Raw genomic sequence first — 24,532 nt, 5'->3', positions numbered from 1 at the left:
CTTAGGTGAAGATTTATGGTAGAAAACCAGTGGATCTGGGCAGAAAAAACAAATTAAAAACAAAATCTAAAAGGCAAAAAGAAGAAAATTTAAATTTTCTTAATTTTGACAGGGTACGCAGGCAACCAGTTTGCACAGGTGCGGGTACGCTCTGTGCACAAAGCTACAGTGCGTACAAGTACGCACTGTGCTCAACTCAAAGGCTGCGTACTTCTAGCAAAACAAAGAAAGACTAAAATCTAATTTAACCCTAAGCTATCCCACCCAAATACACAGTCAGACAGCCAAAAACCAGAAAACAAACGACTTTTCTAAGATCAAAATTTCATACAAAAGAAAAAACATTCACATCAATGGATTCCCCAGCGGAGTCGCCATTTTGTCATGCAGAAAGAGTCGATAGTGCGGACACAACCGACCTCCCTAGAAGCAAAAGCTTTCTAGTGACAAACAAGACAAATAAACACTACCTTTCTCTAAACATGCATTGAGAATACAAGTAATCAGGGGATCTTAACATACCTTTAGTCCAACGCTTTGTAGTAGTCCAGCCTCGCCGATCCGGATGAGCTCCTCCTTCTCTTCGAAACCTGCATTCACTAACAAGCCAAAAGATTAAATAGCACCTGATAAACTCATAAAACAATACATATCCATCATACAGACCAAGGAGTATATGAAGCAAATCATGAATAACAATTTGTTGAGAAAAATGAGTTCATTTGTATTAAGAGGAAACAAAAGGAACCATTACAACCTGAGCCTTGGTGTTGTGCAAGTCCCTCCTAGGGTCCAGAAAGAGTTTTCCTTTACTTTGATCAGCTCACCCACTCTCAAATAAGGCTAGGAAAGGATGGGAATCTCTCCTCTCAAGCTTTACAAGGGAGTCCTAATTCCAGCAGCATCTACCCTTAGAAATGTTCAGCTTTCAACCTCCCCTCCCTTTGGCCCAATGCCTGTATTTATAGTGCTCTAGAGGAAGTTATTCAGGTCCACCATCAATGGGATAAGCCCCTCTTTGGATGGGATAGCTCCCCTCTTGATGGGATAAGTTCCTCTTTGGTAGGGATACATGAACCATCTGGAGGCGCTTCATACACGTCAAACAAGCTTCTAGAATGCTCTAGAAATGACTACAAGTAACTTTTTGGGAGTGAAACTTGCGCCTTTTGACCTTTACAGGAGTACACACCCATTGCTTTATAGACAGAGCGTACAAGTACGCAGGTATTGTGAACTTGGGTGCATACACGCAGGTAAGGCTAAGAGAAACTGCGTACCCAGAGATATATAGGTTTTTAATGACTTTCTCTCTTTCTTGGAGTTTGACATGGAGAGCAGAGGTATGAGGCTTGCCAAGGAGGATAGTATGACAGTTGATGAAGCCATACTAACTGCAAATAATCATGGTGACAAATTTTAGTGTAACAGGTTGGATGGTGTGGGAGACCCTTGGGAGGCTTTTGCTGACTTCCTATAGGTTTTCCAACAATACGGCCTCAAAACAGGTCATTTTAGGAAAATCTACAGGATGTACTAGAAACCTACAGGATGATCCTATAGGAATTACAGGAAACCTACAAGATACAGCCGAGAGAAAAATGTGAGGTGTTGGAGGTGATGGGAGGCTTAGGAAAGGTGATTCATGGGTGGAATGGAGTGGGAAAATTCCTAGGATCACTCAGAACTCAAAACCAAAGTCGGGAGATGGATGGATTCGCTCAAAAAGCTTGGAGAAGTTTCCTTGTGAAATGATGAAATTGGTGAGGGTTTAATGAACAAGAAAATCAAATCCAAATTGGGTGGGAATTTTTTTTATTAACTAGGATTTCTTAGGTCCCTATTCCAAGTGGAATCACTAAAAAATACCTATTTTAACCGATGCAAAAATAAAAATAAAAAACATTACTAGTCGAAAATCTAGAAATTTGAGAACTAGTGAGCTAGTAAATCTAAGAAATTCCTAACCATATCAAGTGTAAATGAAATGGGATAATTTTTTTTATGAACTAGAATATTTTGTTGATCTAATTCAAGTGGAATCAATTCTATTGAATCTTGTTAGGATACTCTAAAAAATAATAGAAATTTATTTTTCTTTGCTAAAAAGGAGGGCCAACAATCTAGATTTGGGAATAAGAATACTAATCCATGCAACTCAATGATTACTATGAACTTCCAAATCTTTTAAAAGGATGAAATAATGCTTTTGATCCTACAAAAGAACTTACATCAACCATTTAACTCAATCCTACAACAAGAAATCATTAATACTAAATGCAGAAATAGAATGAAATAGAATGAAATAAAAACTAGAGATGCATGTGAATAAGCAACGAAATGAAGGAAAGAAAATGATACAAAAGGGCTCTAAGGTTCCTGGGATGGCAAAGAGCAAGGAAACTCAGAGACATATTGAGGAGAACAAGATTTAGAAGTTGAACATGACACCAATATTCATTATTTTCATCAATAGAATTACATCCCTGCAAGAAAATACAATGGAGCTACAAGAATACAAGCTCTCTCCACAACAACACTGATCAAAGTCTCCCCTAGAGGAAAATTTGACTTAGTACTTATAAAAAATGATTAGGAATCATTCCCCATGAATGGAGGAAGCTTTCCCCACCAAAATCCCTTGATTAGTGGATCTAGTCCACAATACTAGGAATTTGCATTAATTGGTAGGGAACACATTCCTAGATTTTCTCAATCATTCCCTAGAGGAAAATTCAACTTTGTACTTATAAAAAATGATTAAGAATCATTCCCCATGGATGGAGGAAGATTTCCCTACCGAAATCCCTTGATTAGTGGAACACATTCCTAGATTTTCTCAATCATTGGAGTTCCATAATTTGTGCCATAATTCCGTAATATCTTGTTGAATTATTATTTATCTCCCTAAATTATCTCCTGCTCCAACTCTTCATAATCTGCCCAATATTCTCATAATATTCCATAAATATATATATATATATATATATATATATATATATATATATATATATATATATATATATATATATATATATATATATATATATATATATATATATATATATATATATATATATATATATATATATATATCTATATATATATATATATATATATATATATATATATATTAGGCACAAATATTCAATTATTCATAAACCTTTCTAAGGAATATATTAAAGTTAAAAATAAATTATCTAATGAAAAAAGAGAGGTTTAATTTGTTGAAGGATGGCCATAGGCCTTAATTTATGTTTTAAATTAGAGGCATGGGCCTTAATTTATTTCTAATTTAGAGGCCCATCAATTGCCCATTTCTCAAAGGGTTGCAACATCATCTCTAGATTCAAAGGAATCTCATCCCTCCACGATGGCCTGCCAGTGCTTTGACACACATCACATGCCTTGCAATACGCTTTTGAGTCCTGATGGAGGGTTGGACACCACAACACTGTGCATAGAATCTTTTGTGTGGTTGCTCTCCCTGCATAATGTCCTCTTGCAGCACCCCCATGAGCATCTGTGAGGATGCTGCTTCTTTCAAAATCGGGTACATATTGTCGAAATATCTCATTAGACCCCATTTTTACAGATTCCCAGCAATGACAGAAAAATCAGCCACGCACACCACTAACTCCTTCTGCTGAACGGTGTATCCCTTCGAGGTAGTCCCTGTCGTTAAGAAGTGTATTATATCCTCAAAATGACCATCTGTGACGCGCACCACAAATAGTTGCTGGTCAGGCAATCCTTAATCCAAAATAGTGGGCTCTTCCCTTGTTTCAATTCGTGACAGATGTCTAGTCCCACATTTAGTCATCCAGGATTCACAATAACTTCAAAATCATATTCCTGGAATAGTAATAGCCACCTACAAATTCTCCCCCCCAACACAGGCTTATTGACTAGGTACTTTAGTGCATAATGATCTGTTTACATCTTAAAGTGGCCACCCAACAAGTAGTGTCTAAACTTCTGGACCGCATATACCATAGCTAACCCTTCATGCTCAGTGGTGGAATAGTTATTCTCCACCTTGGATAACCTTCTACTTGCAAATGCGATAGGATGGTCCAAGTCTCCTCCGCTAGCCCATGTCAATACTGCTCCCAGCGTTATACATGATGTGTCAACATGTACATGAAACTCCTTCTTCCAATCCGGGAAGACTAGGATCGACGTAGTGACCATATTTTCTTTCAATTCATACAGGCTCTTCTTACAGTCCTCATTCCAACAGAACATGACATCCTTCTTTAACAACATCTCCGTAGGTGCAGTGATCTAGTCATAGCCTTTGATGAAATTTTGGTAATAGCCTATGTGTCCTAGGGTAGTGCGCAGCTGTTTCACACTCCATGGCACTTCCAAATTTAGTATCACCGTGATCTTCACAGGATCTACCATCAGTCCTTATCTACAAACCACATGACCTAGCAAGGACCCAAAAGGAACACAAAATAGGCACTTCTTCAGATTGAGCATGATCTGGTATCTTTGAAAAGTATCTAGCATCAGGTGTAAACTGGCGACATGGCGCTTCACCAGCCCAAACATAGTCCAATCATAAAAGTATACTTCCATGAACTTATGAATAAACTCCTTGAATGTAGCAATGACCACGTGTGAGAAAATCGCAAGTGCATTCTTCAATCCAAACGGCATGACAGTGTACTGAAAACACCCCCACTAAGTCACGAAGGTCATCTTGCTCCTATCCTCCAGCGTGATTTTGATCTGGTGGTACCTCGACAACCCATCAGTGAAGGAATATGCTTCTTGGCCACCTACATTGTCCAACACTTCATTAGTGAACGAAGTCGGGAAAGGATCATGTACACAAGCGTCATTCAACTTTTTGAGATCCACGCATATCCTTATTTCATCCTTCTCCTTCTTCTCTTACACCACCATTGGGCTTACCCAGTTAGATTCTTCCACAAGCTCAAACATACCTACCATGAGCATCTTGTCTAGCTCTAAGTAGACCTTCTCCTTATATTTTGGATTGAGACTGTAAGGTATTTGCTTAACTGGCATCGCGTCAGGCTTCAACGTGATTTTCATAACACCTAGGTCCCCAATTATCCATTTTAGATCCGTAAACTTGGTAGGGAATAAATCCTTGTATTCACGAAGCAATTCAGTGACCTTATCCACTATTGCGTCGTCCCAATAATCTCTAATCTTCACAAATTTGGGCTCTACCTCCCTACTAGTGTTTACTTGTTTCGTTTTCAGTGGTGAGGTTATGTCAGGATTCTCAATCTGTGATCCTTCAACCTCCCAATGAACTTCCGTTTCAGGTATGATAACCTTTCATGGATCTTCATCATCTTCTTTAGCTTTTACATTATAGCATTCTAGTGCGTGACTCAGCTGAGTAGCCCACTCAGGCTGAATCAGGTCCAAGGATCCTGCAGTATCCTAAATATTGTCGCTTTCATCTCTTGTAGCGCCTCATCAATACAGTCAAACCTGTCTTCAAAACTGAATGTCATTATGAATCCTTCGCGTAGAATATCCCATTCACCTGTACCATGGCGGAGCTTTGTTTCTACATACCAGTTCATCGGGATGACATCTAGAGTGTGACAAAACAAGTGCACCCATTCAGGTTGGGGTTTTTCCCCATAAGCTTGAGCCCATTTGGCCAAGTGCGTGCGGGTCATCCTGCCCATCATATTTGTTTGTTATTTGTACCTTCAGCTTCCCAAAGTGTGTCCTCATCATCCGCCTACATTTGCACCAATCATAAAAACTTCCTTTATGCATACCCCACCATCTTGTAGGCGTAGCACGCAGTGCCTAGTCCAACACCTGGAAGCGCAGCTTTTCTGGTACCTGCCTCTCAAATGCATCCAAAAAAATATCTACATCATTCAAACCATCATAAGTGGGAAAATTTCTTACCTCTTACAACACACAACACAGTGACTGGGTCATCATGTTTCAGCTCAGTGTAGTTACCTCATGTAACTGATTCTGCCAGAGCTCTAATTCTTCATTAGAGTCTGAGGTGCAGGAACTCTCACAATCCCATGTAATTCGTCCATCTGTCGTCAGATTCACCCAAGCTTGGTCTCGCACTACTATTTTATAGATATAGTCAAGATCATCATCGCTCTCATAATCGCGGACTGGTTCAATATAGCGCGATCCTTTAGCAAGATCTAGGGGTACTATGACACAGAACTATTTCTTCTCAAATATCATTTTCCACTTCTTCAGATTGATTACCCTGTTCTTATCAATATCCCAATCAATTCCCGGGAGCACAGGATAGGGGTTGCTATCACCCACAATTTATATTACCTTGAAGTCAGCCAGTGTGCTCGCACCTTCAATATCTACAGCTACCCCTTGCAGCTGCCCCATGGGGATGATCCTCTGCTGATTCGCTATCCTTACCTTAATCGGAGACCACTCTAGCACAGGTCTCCCCATCCGCTCCCAAGTTTTCTTCAGTAGGACATTCATGTCTGAGCCTAGGTCCAAAATAACCTGGTCCATTTCATATTCTCCTATCTGTGCGGTCAACCTCATCTCCCATCCCGTCCTTGTTTTATTCTGACCAATCTTTCATACTAAGTGCGGCTGACCCAGGCTGTTTTTGGAACATCTGTTTATAAGCTCGTGTAGTCCCTTCACAGACTTGCTATCATGCAGTAACTTCATATAGGTCTCCATGAAGGTTGTAAACATAGAAGGGTCCATCTCCTGATCAGGCTTATCCTTGATCCCTAAGGTAGAGGCCTCAGCGAAGCTCTTCTTCGCCTCCATGACTGTTTCATGTGCGTGCTCCAAAGCAAACTGAGCCTCCTTTGTTGTGGCTTTGTGAAGCCATGTGCTGTCTTCGGGTTGTTTCCCCTTGTCATCTCCTATTGTGATTTTGCTTCGGAGCACTATATTTACTTTTGGATCTTCTTCACGTGGCTCAAACCTCATCATCTGTAGGTTCTGAGTAGGCTGAGGTGGTAGCACCCCTTTGTCATGTATCCTTGATATCAGTGTATGACAATCTTCTGTTTCATGATCAAATAGAATGCAATACTTGCACGACGGACGTGTAGGATTAGTGCAATCACGGGCATAATGTCCAGGTCCCTTGTAATTGTAGCAGATCAACTGTCCCCGACCTCTGCCAGGTCCTCCTCCACCTCGGCCTCGTCCGCACCCCTAAAGTCCTATCTGTGCCCTCCCTGTGCTCTAGTTAAGGGGGTGCATTTCTTCCTGTACCCTACTATAGGTGGGTGTTCTATCCATCATCAAATCATATCTTCTACAGTTGCACTCATCATGCCCTACCGACCTACAAAAGTTGTAGAATAGCTGTTGCGGTGTCTATACAAACTTCTGCAACAAATGACAGTTATTCGTGGCATGTTTTTTTGCTACTTGACAGATAGCGCACCACAATGCAGGTCCTGCACTTAATCGTGCCTGAGATTCTAGCCTCAAAGGAATCGGTCCTCCTCCTGCAATAGAGTTCACAAAGACCAGGCAATGGTCTTTGTCATGCCATTGAACCTTGCATTTCAGGCACCATACCTCTTCACGAACCTCTAGTCGAATTGTTCTGTCATGCTTCAAACTTTGCATCTCAAGGCAAAGAGTTTTCAATTGCGCATGGATCTGCTGAACCCCTAGATTTGGATCTTGCATCTACGTTTCATGTAGTATCATTGCATTGTCCAAGGCCTCTGCCTGAGTCGTTATCTTCTGCTGTGACAGTGCAACCCTTAGGTGTGGTAGGAGGGAAGCAATAAACCATTCACAATGATGTCCATATGTTAAGTTCATGTTGGCTTCATGGATTTTACAATTCAACCTCTGATCTAGTTCCCAAGGTGTCTTGCCTAGTTGCATCATGATTTTTTTGAACCCCACAATCGACTATGCTTCATATTTAGGCCTAGTGAATTCTTTGTTCAGCATGGTCTAGATGTCTGCCACTATAGCATTTGGGTTATCATTAGATTACTTGATATACCAGTTTAGTGCGTGATCCTACAGAGCACTAACCAATGTCGCCTTCTTCATGTGATCATCTGTAACACCCTGAGCTTCCCATATAGCTTTTACGATGCACCAGAACTGGTTTGGGTCCTCATTTCCCAAGCCTTTGAACAAAGACATCTTCACTAAATTTTCCATACTGAATTGTGGTGGAGGCGGAGGTGGTACGGGTGAAGTCACACGTGATGGTGGTGAAGTTGGGGGTGGTGAAATCAATGGACTATATTCAAGACCCTTTCTTCCTTCGTTCCTGTAAGTTTTTCTGCTTCACGTAGCTCCAAACATCAAGGTAGTTTCATAACCCGCTTTTCGCAAAATAATATTTTAATCCAGGTATTCAAAAATTTCAAGTACTTACCTCGTGGTCCCTTGAAAAAGCGTCGCTCCGCCTCACTATAGTTGATTGAGGTATCGACCATGAATTCAGTTACAAATCCTCCTATGACAGGATTGAGCCAATGATCGAAGTGCGGGTGATCTTATCCTCTGATGCTTCCAATTTCTATACTAGCTTCGAGTTCCAAACAATAGGACCATCAAGTTTCCACCTTCCTTGGCTATTTGATAGCTTTGTGATCCACTCGTATAGATCAACTGGAAAGGTACAGAAAAATATCTCGTGTATTTTTTTATATAGGTACCTATCCAGCCACAGTTCCTTTGCCAATCATGTACTTGTATTCTCATGCGCCGTGAATTTGTGGATCTTCCTATCTAACTAGTCTCCAATCTCTTTCTTAGTTGGATTCCAATGATATGACATCACACATCTCTTATGTAGATTCTGGTCCCGGCAACGGAACCATTTGTTGGCTTGAGGGGGCCTGACCTAGGTTTAGCATTATTTTAGCCAAACAAATCCCTACACTACTGGCCCTTTCAACATCAACCCGCAGAGCATGGTCTGAAGTCTCACTCGAAGCAGTATGGGAGGATGCTAGAACCAAGTTTCCACATCGTGAGATGGTCATGATGTCGGTTTATTCCTGCTATTCCTGCTTTCGCATAGGTTGTTAATTTCTAGGGCACTACCTCCCTAACCCCTTATTCCTCCCTTCGATATCTCTGTGAAAGGGTACGGCTGGCCTTCGTACAACCCTAACCTTCGATTCAGATACTTTCACTCTACTAAGGCAGCGTATTGCATAGATTGTCAAGTTATCTTAAGAATCTTACTTATCTTATCAGGTAATCATAGTTAGCACCGTGTAAACCGATGTTCTTACTTGTGTTCACTTAACCAACGAAATTACATACATTCGCACATCATATAAGCATTATAATGAAATTCATACATAACATGTCAAGATGCATTAACAGGAACAAAGAAACAAAATTTTCAAAATACTTCTCTTTATTAATATCTTCTAAGTGATTATAGACTCTATCCACCCTGCGCACACAACTGCAGGGGTTCGCACACTCAGCTGCAGAATTCCACCCTAGGCCTCTGCACACTCAGCTGCAGAGCCTCTACCTATGCTATAACCCGAAACTTAGACTTCTTACTTCAGATCTATGACTATCTAACTTCTACTCATTACTCTTAAAGTACTTAGAGCTTAGCTCTTCTTATACAATCCCATGGTCTGCAGACCTTGGGTAGATCTTTTACAACCAACTTTACTTTACAAATATAAGGGTAGACAACCCTTTATGACTCATGACACCATCGTGCTCTATGACCACAAAATGTGGAGAATTTACTATTTTATTACAAAATTCGACTCAAAACATGGGGTTTTAGCCCCAAAACTGTCCTTGGGGGATCTAGTTCCCAACAGGGTAACCGATGGATCTGCCCTCCCAATATCCTACCCACCAAATGATGGTGGGGACCACCCACCATGATGTTCAGTTCATTGATGCCAAACCAAGCGAGCAAGGAATTCAAAAATAAAATGGTAACATCTCTACCCCCCTCCCACTCCCGTCCACCTGTCTTTTGTCACCACCCAATCCCCTTTTTTCATGCATCCTCTTGTGACGTTATCCTACTTCAGCTGACCATTTTCCTCTCTCCACCTATCAAAACCCTTCCTGGCTCAAACTTTTGAAATTTTTGTATTGCCTTCCCAGTGCAAACGCCTCTCTCTTTTATTTTGTTCTGTAAACGTCGTCTAATCACTTAGCCGGTTTGGAACCTCCCTCCAACATCCTTTTCAACTATCTCCAGGTCAACCAGGTAACTGGTCAGTCCCTTTCACCTACAAGCTATTTTAATATTCATTAAAACATAAAGAAAGCAACCCCTAAGCCCTCTAAAGCCTATGAGATTAAACCCTCCTCTAGTGTCGAGCATCTCATGGACATAGAGGCACAAATTGCTAACCCATCTAGTTCCTACCACCTTGAGGAACTTCGATTCAACTTATATGATAACCACGTCAAAGGATAAAACCCATTTCAGGTGGTCAACTCAGGCCTGTACTACCAAATTGCACCCTCAGTACACTATTTCCCTGAGTTTGTCTCTTGGTTAACAACCGCTTACATAGACGAGAATAATTGTTTTTGTCTCCTCAACCGGGGTCAAAATCCTTGAGGTGACCCCAGAGATAATTCAAAAAGCCTTAATTTACCCAAGCTCCTCTGAACCCCAGCAGTTTACAAAAACTACATTGGCCTATCATTACACTATCGTTCAAACTGGTCAGTAGCAATCCTTTCTGCAAATTGTCTTGGCCCCTAGCCTACAATATCTACCTATTTTTGATAGCTTCCCTCTAACCCTCTTTGTAGAACCTATTCAACCCATCCTCTCCCTAATTGCTCATCTATTTTCGGCTGACGATGCCAACATAGCGGTTAAATCCTCTCTAGGGTTTCTAAGGCAAATGATGCAACCTAGCCATTTGTTCGACATCCATGCTTATTTGACTCAGGCTAGAAGATTCCATCTGCACCATTTTCCCACCATCCCCTATTTCAAATATTATTCCTTGTTGTTCTTCTTGTTTGTGTACACTCATGTGGATGAGTTCAAGTGTCTATGTCTCAATTTGGTGGCTTCCAACAAACAAAGGAAGTATTTTTTTGACTCGGATGATGTTGTTAGGAGGAAACAAGACACTAAGGACTATTCCTTGTTTATATCCTCCTATATCACCATTTCATTATAATTATTCATGGTCTTTCCCCTCTCATATTTATCTCTCGGAAAAAAACAATCCGCCAACTTAGCAAGGATATTAGGGTAAGAAACTGGTATTTGTTTGAGGACTTCACATAAATTAGGATCAATGGGTGTGAGCCTCCTCTTTACCGCTTGCCTGTGTTTATGCCCATGAGGATTTTTTCTTTGGAATTCATCAAACAGAGCATTAATGTATACCAAGTTCACTTTGTCCCTTCTAAGAAGGGATATATGTTTAAGTTGGGCAAGCCTGTGGGACCTTTTATTGTCAATTCTAGGTAGGCCCACAAGGTAGCTGAGGAATTACTCAAATAGATGAATTTTGATCTAGGGGAGGTATGGAATTATGATCCTCATGGTGTCATTTCCAAGAGAAGAGAGAGAATAAAGGCTTCAACTTATGAGCATGAGGATAGGCCTGAGATCGAATGGAAATCTAACTTTGATTCGTGGCCTATTAACACAGAGATGGAGATTGAGACTCCAGCATTGAAGGACAAGGCACAGAAAAGGATCATTGACCAAGCTGAAGATGTCGAGATGGAGGATGTACACCCCAGTAAAAATGAAAAGACCCAAGAGATAGAGGAAGAAGAAATTGAGACCAGGTTAGTAGAGACAAGACCAGATCAACCAGGCTTCCAGGTGACTTTGGAAGACCCATTACAGACTATTGCCTCATCCTTTTCATAGATAGCCATTTTAAGTTCAAAGGGAAGTGAAACTGCTACTAAGCCAAGTGGACCTATTGGAAAGGCCATTGAAGAAAGAAACAAGAATGTAAGGGAAGAGATGTAGCAACAAATGGCATCTCATGTAATCCCATATCAGAACAGACTTCTGGCTATTATGGACTTAGAGAGAAATAAAATGAAGTTCTCACTGCAACACCCACTAGCACAATCATTACCCTCAGGGTCTCAATTCAAGGCCTTGGACGTTTCATTAGAATTGACAATTGTCCCTCTACCAGATAATATCAATTTCCATAGGCAAGTAGGAGAAATGTTGTACAGTGAGCTCAACAGAAATGCAATGACCATCAGCAAGTTTGAGAAGCTGCTAGAGAAGGCCAAAAAAAGGTTAAAACATGGGAGAGATAACTATAGAGCTCTACACATGCAGAATGAGAATTTCAAATATTTGATTGTGAAGTTGGGGGTAAATCCAGAAGACAAATCTGCATTCGAAGCCCTTCTCCAAAGTTCACAAGTAGAAGTACAGGAGTTAAGGCAAAAATTGAAGATGCTAGGTAGTGAGTATGTGCAATCTAAGGAACTTTCACAGGTGGAAGAAGAGAAGGAAATCTTGGCCAAAGAACTGATAGAAAGAAATAATGATATAGTATCCCTCAAGAAACAGGTAGTGGAACTTCAATTGAGGATAGACACACACATTTTTGTAGTGTTTGTTCCTAAAAACCCCCAAAATCCCACATAACAGCTCACCAAGACCCTCACCTAACTCTAGCTTTCGGAAGGGGAGCTTAAAAAAGTGCAGAACGATTTGGATAGTGCCTAGAGAAACCTAGTGATGGGCCTTTAAATTAGACATAAATTAAGGTCAATACCTCTAAATTAAAACATAAATTAAGGCCTATGACCAACCTTCAGTACATTAAGCCTCTCTTTCTGTATTATATAATTTAGTTTTAACTTTAATATATTCATTAGGAAGGTTTATGAATAATTGGATATTTGTGCCCAATATTATTTATTTTTGCAGAATATTATGAGAATGTTGGGAAGATTGTGAAGATTTGGAGGAGGAGATAATTTAGGGACTTGTTCCCTACTACAGGAGGATCAATAATAAATAATAAATTAACAATATATTATGGAATTATGCCATAGATTATGGAACACCAATGATTGAGAAAATTTGGAATATGTTCCCTACCATTTCATGTAGATTCCTAGTATTGGCGACCAGATCCACTAATCAAGGTATTTTGGTGGGGAAAACTTCCTCCATTAATGGGGAATGATTCCTAATCATTTTGTATAAGTACCGAGTTGAATTTTCCTCTAGAGATATATTTATTAGTGTTCTTGTGGAGAGAACTTGTATTTTCGCAGCTCCATTGTATTTTCTTGCAGGGATGTAATTCTATTGATGAAAATAATGAAGATTGGTGTCATGTTCAACTTCTAAATTTTGTTCTCCTCCATAGATCTCTGATTTTCCTTGGGCTTGGCCATCCCAGGAGCCTCATAGCCCTTTTTTATCATTTTCTTTCCTTCTTTTCACTTCTTATTCACATGCATCTCTTGCTTTTATTTCTTTCTATTTCTGCATTTAGTATTAATGATTTCTTGTTGTAGGATTGAGGTAAATGGTTAATGTAAGCTATTTTGCAGGATCAAAAGCATTATTTCATCCTTGTAAAAGATTTGGAAGTTCATAGTAATCATTGAGCTGCTTGGATTAGTCTTCTTATTCCCAAATCTAGATTGTTGGACCTCCTTTTTAGAAAAGAACAGTAAATTTCTGCTATTTTTTAGAGCATGCTAACAAGCTTCAATCAAGTTGGTTCCACTTGCATTAGATCACAAAAGCATTCTAGTTCATAGAAAAAATTACCCCATTGCATTTTCACTTGATTTTATTAGGCATTTTTTTTAGATTTACTAGCTCACTAGTTCTCGAATTTCTAGATTTTCGACTAGTAATGTTTTTCTATTTTTTAGCATGGGTTAACAGAGGTTTTTTTGAGTGATTCCACTTGGAATGGGGACCTAATACATCCTAGTTAATAGAAAAATTTGTCCCATCTAATTTTGATTTGAGTTGCTTGGTGATTCAATGAATTATAGTAAATCTGTACATCTTGAAGGAAATCACTGTAGCATCCTGTAGGAAAGCCTGTTTTGAGCCTGAATTGAGAAAAACCATCATTAAAGCTAGGATTAGGCCTTTTCTTGATCTCCATGCCATCAAGACCATTTTAACCCTCTTTCTTCACACATAGGCCAACATTTTGCTAGTTTTCAAGGGTAGTATTTGATTTCCATTTCTTCTATCTTTAGTCTTCCATTAGATCTCATCAATGTTTTATATCATTCTACAAATTTTTCCTCATGCATGAAGTAGATAGCTAGCTCATGAAATTTTATTTCCTTTAGATAATTGAAATTCTTCTTTTTTGCATGATTTTTGGGTAAATATCAATGTTTGATGCAGTGCAGGTGTTTCAGGAGTATAGAGAGTTTTCATAGTCAGCAACCTCATCCCAACTTCATCCACCCATGGTCCTCACTTTCTTTCACTAAACCCTCACCAATTTCAGCGTTTCACAAGGAAACTTCTCTAAGATTTTTTAGCAAATCCGGCCATTTCCCAACTTTGGTTTTGAGTTCTGAAGTGGTCCTAGGCACTCCCTTTCCTCATTCCATCCACCAACCACCTTCTCTAAGCTTTCCATCACCTTCAACATCCATCATTATTCTCTCGGTTGTATCTTGTATGTTTTGAGGGGATCCTGTAGATTTTCCTGTAGTCGCATGTTTTGAGGCCGAATTTAGGAAAATGCCTCTAGGAAGCTAGCAAAGGGTCCCTACTTGTCCCCCAAGCCTTCTGACCATTCACCATCATCTCCAAGCCACATGTCACATCACCAAAAGAGATTAGCTTTCACACTCTCACATGAAAAAAGACAAAAAGAAAAACAAATTTATTTTATTCATTTACATGCATAGTAGTAGATGGTTTTATGGTTTGAATCTGCATGATTAGGACAATAGGATTGCACACATGTTAACTAGCATTCTTTTGAAGCAAAGCCTCTTAGCAGTTAGTTAAAAAATGGTGTGTTTTAGCATTTGATTTCAGTCTCTTTCCTTGTACTTTATTTCTTGCAATAGGTTAACGTTCCATTTTGAACATTTCATTCTCTGGAATTAGTTTAGGATTTGGCTTTAGTGCATGCACTCCATTACATCATGACAGCAAAGTAAGGACACATTGTATGCTGCACATATAGTTTTGATACCTCTTAAGTTTGTACGAACCCCGGGTTGATAATTAAAGTCGGTAGCCTTGGGAGTTTTAGCATTCTTGTTGCAATACCGAGGCTCATCACTTTTTGGCACCATTGCCAGGGAGGTGTCAAAGTATGCATTTTTTTCTTCCCTAGTTGATTCATGTCTTTTAACTTTTTGCAAAAACAAAATATTTTCATTAGGCATATTAAATTTCAAAAGTAGAAAATTGCAATGCATTATAGTTTCATTCAATCATAAAAAATTCTCCAACACCAACCCACCCCCCATTTGATCGCATGGTGCAGTAAGAGACATATCACCATTCACTTTTGCAGGTAGAGGAAGAAGATGGCAAAGAATGTAGAATAAATGGATGGAGATGATGACAATGAGGAAGATCCTCTTGGATTTCCAATTCAAGATACTGATGGTAGTGTGCACATGAAGAAAATCCCTCCATCTTTTCTTCCAAAATTTCATGGTCTAAGGTCAGAGGATCCGGAAACCTTTCTCTTTGAATTTGAAATTGTTTGTAGATATTATGGTTACTTATTAAAAACTCAAAAATTGAGATTGTTTCCAGCAACATTGAAGGATAGAGCTCTTAAATAGTTCATGATTTTAGGGAATAATTCAATAAGATCATGGAATGATATGCAAAAGATATTTATAGAAAAATATAAAGATCATGATCTTAAAGAATAAATATTTAGAATGAATCAAAGAGAAGATGAGAGTCTAGAAGTTCTAATAGAAATGTTCATGTATAATGTTAAGAGGGCAAAACTACATCATTTAGGATCCGACACACTAAAAACCCTCTTACTTAGAGCAATTAGGGATGAATGGATTGGTATCCTTAATATCATGAGTAAAGGTGATGTATATCAATTATCATTTGAGGAAATTTGTGAAACATGCAAACTCATATCAAGAGGAAAAGCAAGAGTAGGTAAATCAGAATCTCGATAAGTCAAGCTAAACTTGGAAATTTGTTTGATGAATTTAAAATAGAAATTCTTAGAAATCTAACAAAACAAGTAGAAATTTTAAGAATGCAAGATGAAGAAAAAGAAAATGTTGATATTTGTGTTGCAGAATCACATGATGTTAAAAATTTTCCATCATTACCAAGGTTGAAGGAAGTTCACCAAGAGGACCATGGAGCAAGTCAATTGTCAATGCACCAATGTTATGTAGCTCCAAGAGGACCATGGCAGCCTATTCATCCTGATATAATGCAAGAGACTAATTCACAATTTCAAGCGTATGCACATCCACCTCAAAATAATTGGAACACACCCTTTCCTTGAAAACATTGGCCATCTCAACCCCAAAACCAATCTTGGCAACAAGGTTGGCAAGGAACTTATGGGAGCCATCTGAAATATCCTCAATATTTTCCTCAATATCCTCCATGCCCAACTCTATGTTATCCCTACCATTCATATCCACCACAACCATGACCCTAACCACATCCATGTCAAATATCCACTCCCACTCAACTATATGTACCACCATTTCCAAACCCACACATTTAAGTAGATCATCCCACTTACAATGTTGAAGTAAAACACTTCCAAACGTCTCGTCTTGAGGTCAATGGTATTCACCATAGCTCAGGAAGAGTATTGAAAAAAGAGATTATCTTAATATCATTGAAGGACCACATCCATAAGAAGAAGATTCAAATGAGAAGACCACAGAATCATGGGTTGCACTTGATGAAGAGTAGACATCAAAATCAAAGATTGAGAAAGCTCCCTCATGTTTACCATCAAATCCTCCATGTATTCAAGAGAACAAACAACAAAAAGAGGAATATTTGAAGGTCATGGTAGAAGAAGACATGAAGAATGATCTAGATCAACAAAAGGACCAGGGACATCACAACTATATTGAAATATGGTTCCTGACAGTCACTACATTGCAAAAATACTCTCTTCTTCAGTTGTGATTGTATTCATCAAAGTCAAAGCATTTGATCACTCAAATTCAGTACCTGTCAAAACATACATTTCAAGCCTACACATCATTTTGTCTTTCATTTTGATGTGCACATGGCTCCATTGGAAGTATTCTTATACTTGAAAGTGATTATGTTTTTCAAGTAGGGTAGGGTAAAAAAAAATGAAAAAATAAAAATAAAAATCTCAGGTGAAAACCTCCTTGGAGGCGCCTCAGATTGGCTCATTGATTGAAAACCTCCATGAGACAGTCAATGGATTGGGAAAAAAGAAGAAAAGAGAAAAAAAAAAGGATCCTAGGTGAAAACCTCCTTTGAGGTGCCTAAGCAGACCTACTAGTTGAAAACCTCCTTGAGGTGGCTAGTAGGCCTAGAAAAAAAAAAAAAAAAATCCTTGTTCCATGCATCTCTTTGATGAATGCATGTACTCTCCAACATCTGCAAGCAATAAGAACAAGTTGGTGCCAAAAGGAAAATTGGTCAAGCCTAATCAAAAGAAGTTAAATTTTTACTTTCTCCTCCTTTGCTCAAATGCTCGAACAATAAGGCCAAGGCCATTCCAATCAATCACCCTCATCTATTTTCACCATCCACGCATCATTCTCAAGCTTCTACCATTCAGTTTGCGTGTTGTCTAAAAAAACTATAGGATGCGCTGTTTTACTACAGGATACAAAAATACATAGAGAAGATATTTGTTTTTTCCATAACTTGGAAACCATGCATCCATTTTCCAAGTTGTTTTAGGGGGATATGCATATGGATGATGGTGGCATGCTCAAGAAATTTCAACAAATTCCAGTGCACAGTTTTTGAGAAATCAATCTCCATCACCTACAACCCTTTTTGCATTTTCTTGATATCCGTGCATCCATTTAAAAAGTTGTTTCATGGGGAAATGTATATGGATTATGGTAACATGCCCAAGCAATTTCAAAAAATTCTAGTGCACGGTTTCCAATAAATCGACCTCCATCACCTTCAGCCATTTTTATTTTTTTTCGAGATCAGTGCATCCATTGACCAAATTTTTTTATGGGGAGGTGCATAATGATGATGGAAACATGTTCAGAAAGTTTCAGGTCAATCCATTCTACCGTTTGGGAGATATTGACAAAACAAGTCGATGTCTTGAAAACCTACAAGATTCCCTCAGATCCTATAGGATACAGAACAACACCTACAAGATCGGCAGTGAAAAGTTTTAAAAGGGAAAAATAGAGGTTGGATTCATCAAGCAGTGTTAAGGAGGTACGCTCTACATTTCCTCAGATTTTTCCAAGTAAGAGGAACATAAAAAAACCCTTCTAGTTTGTTGAAAGTGATTGCAGCATAAGGGAAATGTATACACAGATTTTTTAAATTTTGTATTAGACCTATACAAGCCTCCATCCATCAGAAAAATGACAGGGGAAACCCATCAACATAGTGAGGATTCATCAGCACCCTCCTGTACTAAAGATATTCACAAGGCACAATTGGACGGGTTTCTTTGAAAAATTGAGGAGATGTGATGATGAAGTAGCCAGAGATTTGCAGTCAGCTTCAGCATGGAGATCCAAAGGTCAACGAAGCTCCTCCAAATCTAGGCAGCGGCATCAGGATCATCAACATCACCATTCAACACCTGCTCATCAACATCAACTCAGCAACAACATGCAAGTATCTCCAACAACCATCAGGTAGGTACAAGTATGCAATATTCTTGACCTCTTCTCTTGATCATATTATAGTTAGAATTTTTTTGTCAATGCATGAGATATGAGCTTTTATAAGCTAAGGTGGGTCAGCAGTCTCAACCGCCTTCAACTAGTTAATTGCAACTCACTCCTTCACTCATGCAATGTTGAAAAGTCAAATTATGAAGGGTGATGATTTCAAGGAATGAGGACAGCCGTTAAAGGAAGAAATTTTTGCAAAGACCAAGTCACCACAGCACTCCAAGCTCTCCATCCACTTCATACTCACTATCTATTCATCATTCATCCATCCCATTTCATTCTTGAAAAAAAAAAAACAAATAGAGCATCCTCTCCATTTTCACAAACCTACACTACTCCCTTTGAGCCTTAGCATCACCATCCAATCCCTCTTCATCATTTCTCATCACTCCCATACAATTAGAAGGCCCTGAAAGAGGAGGAATGACTACTACAGGAAGGTAGAATGTTGCTACAAGAAAGAAGAAATGAAAAAATTATTCTAAACCCCAAGATGGCAGAGCTTAAGAGAGACCTAATCAAAATACAGAACTCCAAGGCCATTAGGAAGTCATCTAGGTCGCAAGAGAGAAGAAGAAGGCAATAAAAGGAAATGAGGCATTCACCATCCAAAAAAACTCAAACTGCAGTGATGAAAATATATTTTCCAAGAGCTCTCCAATCTCTTTCTAGCTTTTTTCCAAGGCCTAAAAATGGGAAAAAGGCATGGGAGTCAAGTTGAGGGCTTGTCCTAGGCTCAGAATATCATTTATGCTCAAAAAGAGTTTCTTGCAGTTTTAATAGGGTTTCCTGTAGGCTTCCTATAGTTTTGACAGGAATTACTACAGATTGTCCTAGTTCTAATCTAAATTCATTTTGAAGGTGTTAGAGGTGCCCAAATGGAGAAACAAGGTAGTAGAAGGTTGATAAGGGTGTGGAAGACCTTGCCAAAATGAAAAATATTCAAGAACCAATGTTGAATAAGGGGAAGAAGGCAAGCTAATGGTCTCAGGAAACAATAATTTTTCTTTGTACAAATATGTTTTTGAGCTTGTCCTTGCAGAACTTGCAGCCAATATTCTTAATGCACAAGAGAGAGGCCACCAAGGCCATGTATGAGGCACAATGAAGTCACTAAGTTTCTCAGAGGATGAGCAACACTTTCAGCAAGGGGGTATGATGGGCCTCTAAATTAGACATAAATTAAGGCCCATGCCTCTAAATTAAAACATAAATTAAGGTCTATGACCATCCTTCAGCACATTAAACCTCTCTTTCTACATTAGATAATTTATTTTTAACTTTAATATATTCATTAGGAAGGTTTATGAATAATTGGATATTTGTGCTTAATATTATTTATTTTTGTGGAATATTATGAGAATATTGGGCAGATTATGAAGATTTGGAGGAGGAGATAATTTAGGGACATGTTCCATACTACAGGAGGACCAATAGTAAATAATAAATCAACAAGATATTATGGAATTATGGCACAGATTATGGAACTCCAATGATTGAGAAAATCTAGGAATGTGTTCCCTGCCATTTAATGTAGATTCCTAGTATTGGGGACCAAATCCACTAATCAAGGGATTTTGGTGGGGAAAACTTCCTCCATTCATGGGGAATGATTCCTAATCATTTTGTATAAGTAACAAGTCGAATTTTCCTCTAGAGATAAATTTTCAATAGTTTTCTTGTGGAGAGAACTCGTATTTTTGCAGCTCCATTGTATTTTCCTTGCAGGGATGTAATTTCATTGATGAAAATAATGAAGATTGGTGTCATGTTCAGCTTATAAATCTTGTTCTCCTCCATAGGTCTCTAAGTTTACTTAGGCTTGGCCATCCCAAGAGCCTCAAATCCCATTTGTATCATTTTCTTTCCTTCTTTTCACTTCTTATTCACATGCATCTCTTGTTTTTATTTCTTTCTATTTCTACATTTAGTATTAATGATTTCTTGTTGTAGGATTGAGTTAAATGGTTAATGTAAGTTCTTTTGCAAGATCAAAAGAATTATTTCATCCATGGAAAAGCTTTGGAAGTTAATAGTAATGATTGAGCTGCTTGGATTAGTCTTCTTATTCCCAAATCTAGATTGTTGGACCTCCTTTTTAGAAAAAAACAGTAAATTTATGCTATTTTTTAGAGCATGCTAACAGGCTTCAATCGAGTTGGTTCCACTTGCATTAGATCACCAAAACATTCTAGTTCATAGCAAAAATTACCCCATTGCATTTTCACTTGATTTTATTAGGCATGTTTTTTATATTTACTAGCTCATTAGTTCTTGAATTTCTAGATTTTCGACTAGTAATGTTTTCCTATTTTTTAGCATGGGTTAACATAGGCCTTTTTGAGTGATTCCACTTGGAATGGGGACCTAAGACATCCTAGTTAATAACAAAATTTGTCCCATCCAATTTGGATTTGATTTGTTTGGTCATTCAATGAATTATAGTAAATATGTACATCCTGTAGGAAATCATTGTAGCAGCCTGTAGGAAAGCCTGTTTTGAGCCTAAATTGAGAAAAACCATCATTGAAGCTGGGATTAGGCATCTACTTGACCTCCATGCCATCAATACCATTTTAACCCTCTCTCTCCACACTTAGGTCAACGTTTTGCTAGTTTTCAAGGGTAGGATTTGATTTCCATTTCTTTTATATTCAGTCTTCCATTAGATCTCATCAATGTTTTATATCATTCTACAAAGTTTTCCTCATGCATGAAGTGAACAACTAGCTCATGAAATTATGTTTCCTTTAGATAATTGAAATTCTTCTTGTTTGCATGATTTTTGGGTAAATATCAATGTTTGATGCAGTGCAGGTGTTTCAGGAGTACAAATAGATTTCATAGTCAGCAACCTCATCTCAACTTCATCCACCCATGGTCCTCACTTTCTTTCACTAAAACCTCACCAATTTCATCATTTCATAAGGAAACTTCTCCAAGCGTTTTGAGCAAATCTAGCCATCTCCCAACTTTGGTTTTGAGTTCTAACGTGGTCCTAGGCACTCCCTTGCCTCATTCCATCCACCAACCACCTTCCCTAATCTTTCCATCACCTTCAACATCCATCCTTTTGCTCTCGCCTATATCCTGTAGGTTTTCCTGTAGTGGCCTATTTTGAGGCTGAATTGAGGAAAAAGCCTCTAGGAAGCTAGCAAAGGGTCCCTACTTGTCCCCCAAGCCATCTGACCATTCACCATCATCTCGAAGCCACCTACCACATCACCAAAAGAGATTAGCTTTCACACTCTCACATGTAAAAAGACAAAAAGAAAAATAGATTTATTTTATTCATTTACATGCACAACAGTAGAAGGTTTGATGGTTTGAATCTACATGCTTAGGATAGTAGGATTGCATACATGTTAACTTAGCATTCCTTTGAAGCAAAGCCTCTTAGCAGTTAGTTAGAAAATGGCGTGTTTTAGCATTTGATTTCAGTCTCTTTCCTTGTACTTTCTTTCTTGCAATAGGTTAAGGTTCCATTTCTAACATTTCATTCTCTGCAATTAGTTTAGGATTTGGCTTTAGTACATGCACTCCATTACATCATGACAAGAAAGGACGAACACATTGTATGTTGCATGTTAGCCTCCTATTGCAATAGGTTTCATATTTCATGATTGACAGTGGAAGTGCCAAAAATGTTCATCTTTTTCATGCTACAAAAGTTCCATTTTTGAAAGATTTCTCAGTTAAGGGAAGGCCAAATAGACTAAGCTTGGCTTCCCTAGGTTTAGATTGATGTTGTAGAATAGAGAAGGAAAATCTGTCCAAACAGTTTAAGCTTGGCAGATTAGTAGCTAGGTAGAGAATGAAGGCGCCCAACTGCTTAATCTGGGCCCTTGGAAGCAATAAGGGTAGTTTTTAGATAGGAGGGCAGTTAAAAAGAAAGAAGCAATCAGGGTTTGCAAGTCTAAGTGCACCCTTCCTGAAGTAACAAAAATGCTAGGTGTATTAGGCTGGGTAGGTAGCCTGGGGTTGCAGAAGCAAGATCATCTTCAGTCTTGGCCTTGGAAAAGAAAGCTCATCCCATCAATGGCAGAGGTAGCAAAGCAGTGTTTTGGTGGCAGAATTCTGGAAGCATGTCTAATTTCCCTTCACTCCCCCTAAAAAGTCTCTTACTAACATCCCCCTAAAGGACCTTGGGATCTGCCCGACAAGTCCTAGTCTTACTTCATTTCTGTGAAACATCAAGGTAAATGTTGGCTTTCTTCAATGAAAAGAAGCCACATTTCTTGTGTAAAATCACTTCTCACTCTCATTTACCCCTATGTCTAAGTTTTACTTTTGAAACTTAGCCTTCTGCTCTACTTTCACCTCATAAACTCACATTAACTCCTAATTCTACTATGTAGTTCCCTAATTATTTCCCCATCCCCATTTACTACTAAAATTATATGAAATCCCCAAAAAAATATTAAATAACCCCCCCCTTGGCATTATAGCCATATGTTTTTAAGCCCGGGAAATAGTAGTCCATTGGGGACTCCGATTAACCCTTCTGTCCTAACCCGGAGTTGGTCTGACATCTGGTCAGACTAACAACCATTCCCTTTTAAATCCTAACCCCATAAAACTCATTTTCCACCCTTGTAAATATTTAACCCCGCTTGTATATAACCCAAAAACCCACTTTACTAAGGTTTCCCTACCCCCACCGGATTAAACAATTAACAATAAAGCGCTGCGGGCCCCCTCCTTAACCTTCCGCGGTGTTAGCTGTCCCGTCGGCCGTCAGATCTGGCGCGCCCAAGATCTATGGTGGGCGGGTGTTTTCATGCCCCGACATGCCGAGGGTTAGCGTCCGGGAGATCGGCGGTTTTCCCGTCGTACTCCCGCCACGCGTCACCTCCTCGGCTGTGGCGGAGCCCCCTCCTCCCAAACCACCCAGGTGCTAAAGCGGTGCGACAAAACCCGGATACCACCCTCGCCTGCATGACATCAGCGCCACGTTTCACCATATGTCACCTTCCTGCGCCCCGCTGCTGTACCATGTTTCCCGCCACCTCATCCCTCACCTCCCCTCACCCTGCCACCGTGTCAGCTGCCACATCACCCGTCAGTACCCGGGACCCGCCAAGGCCATCATGCTGATGTCATTCGGGAAAAATGCCAAAAGCGCCAAATAACTATTTTTGCATAAAAGCGCGCGAATGACCGTTGTTTTTTCATTTCTATTGACCCGTTGGTTAAGTACTGGTTCTTCCTTGTTACTCTCTGCATTCCCAAAGCTAAAAACGTCCAGCTGAGCTGCCGCGGCCTGCAAATTCGGCTTCATAGCCTACCTTCGCTCCAGCTCGTCCACTCTCGGCGCTGTTTGAACCAGGTATTTGTCATATCTTCCCCTTTTTTCGCTCCTGTTCTTCATTTTATCCACTGCACATACTGTAAGCCTGCAGATTTCCCCAATTGGCAGCTCTGCCGTGCTTAAATCTTCATTCAAAACCACTGGAAACCCTTCACTTCAGAAAAAGCCTCGTAAACCTTGTGCCCATTTACAATTTCACTAGCGAGTTCCGTTTAGAGCTCGGCCTCCAGGAAAAATCTCGCAGCAGCTCAGCATTGCCCTATTTTACCTTATTCCACTGTTTAAGTCAATCCACTGAAACTATAATTGTCCTCGGCCCCTTTGCATTTGTTCCTCACAGTCTCTAGCTCCAGAGAATTCACTAAGAGAAGGGAAGTTGACCCAAAACTCCGC

This window comes from Pinus tabuliformis, chromosome 4_2 (assembly GCF_031772625.1).
Source record: "Pinus tabuliformis cultivar Carrire ecotype Pingquan chromosome 4_2, CPIR1, whole genome shotgun sequence".
Classification (NCBI taxonomy): Eukaryota; Viridiplantae; Streptophyta; class Pinopsida; order Pinales; family Pinaceae; genus Pinus; species Pinus tabuliformis.
This window is presented reverse-complemented; position numbering follows the sequence as displayed.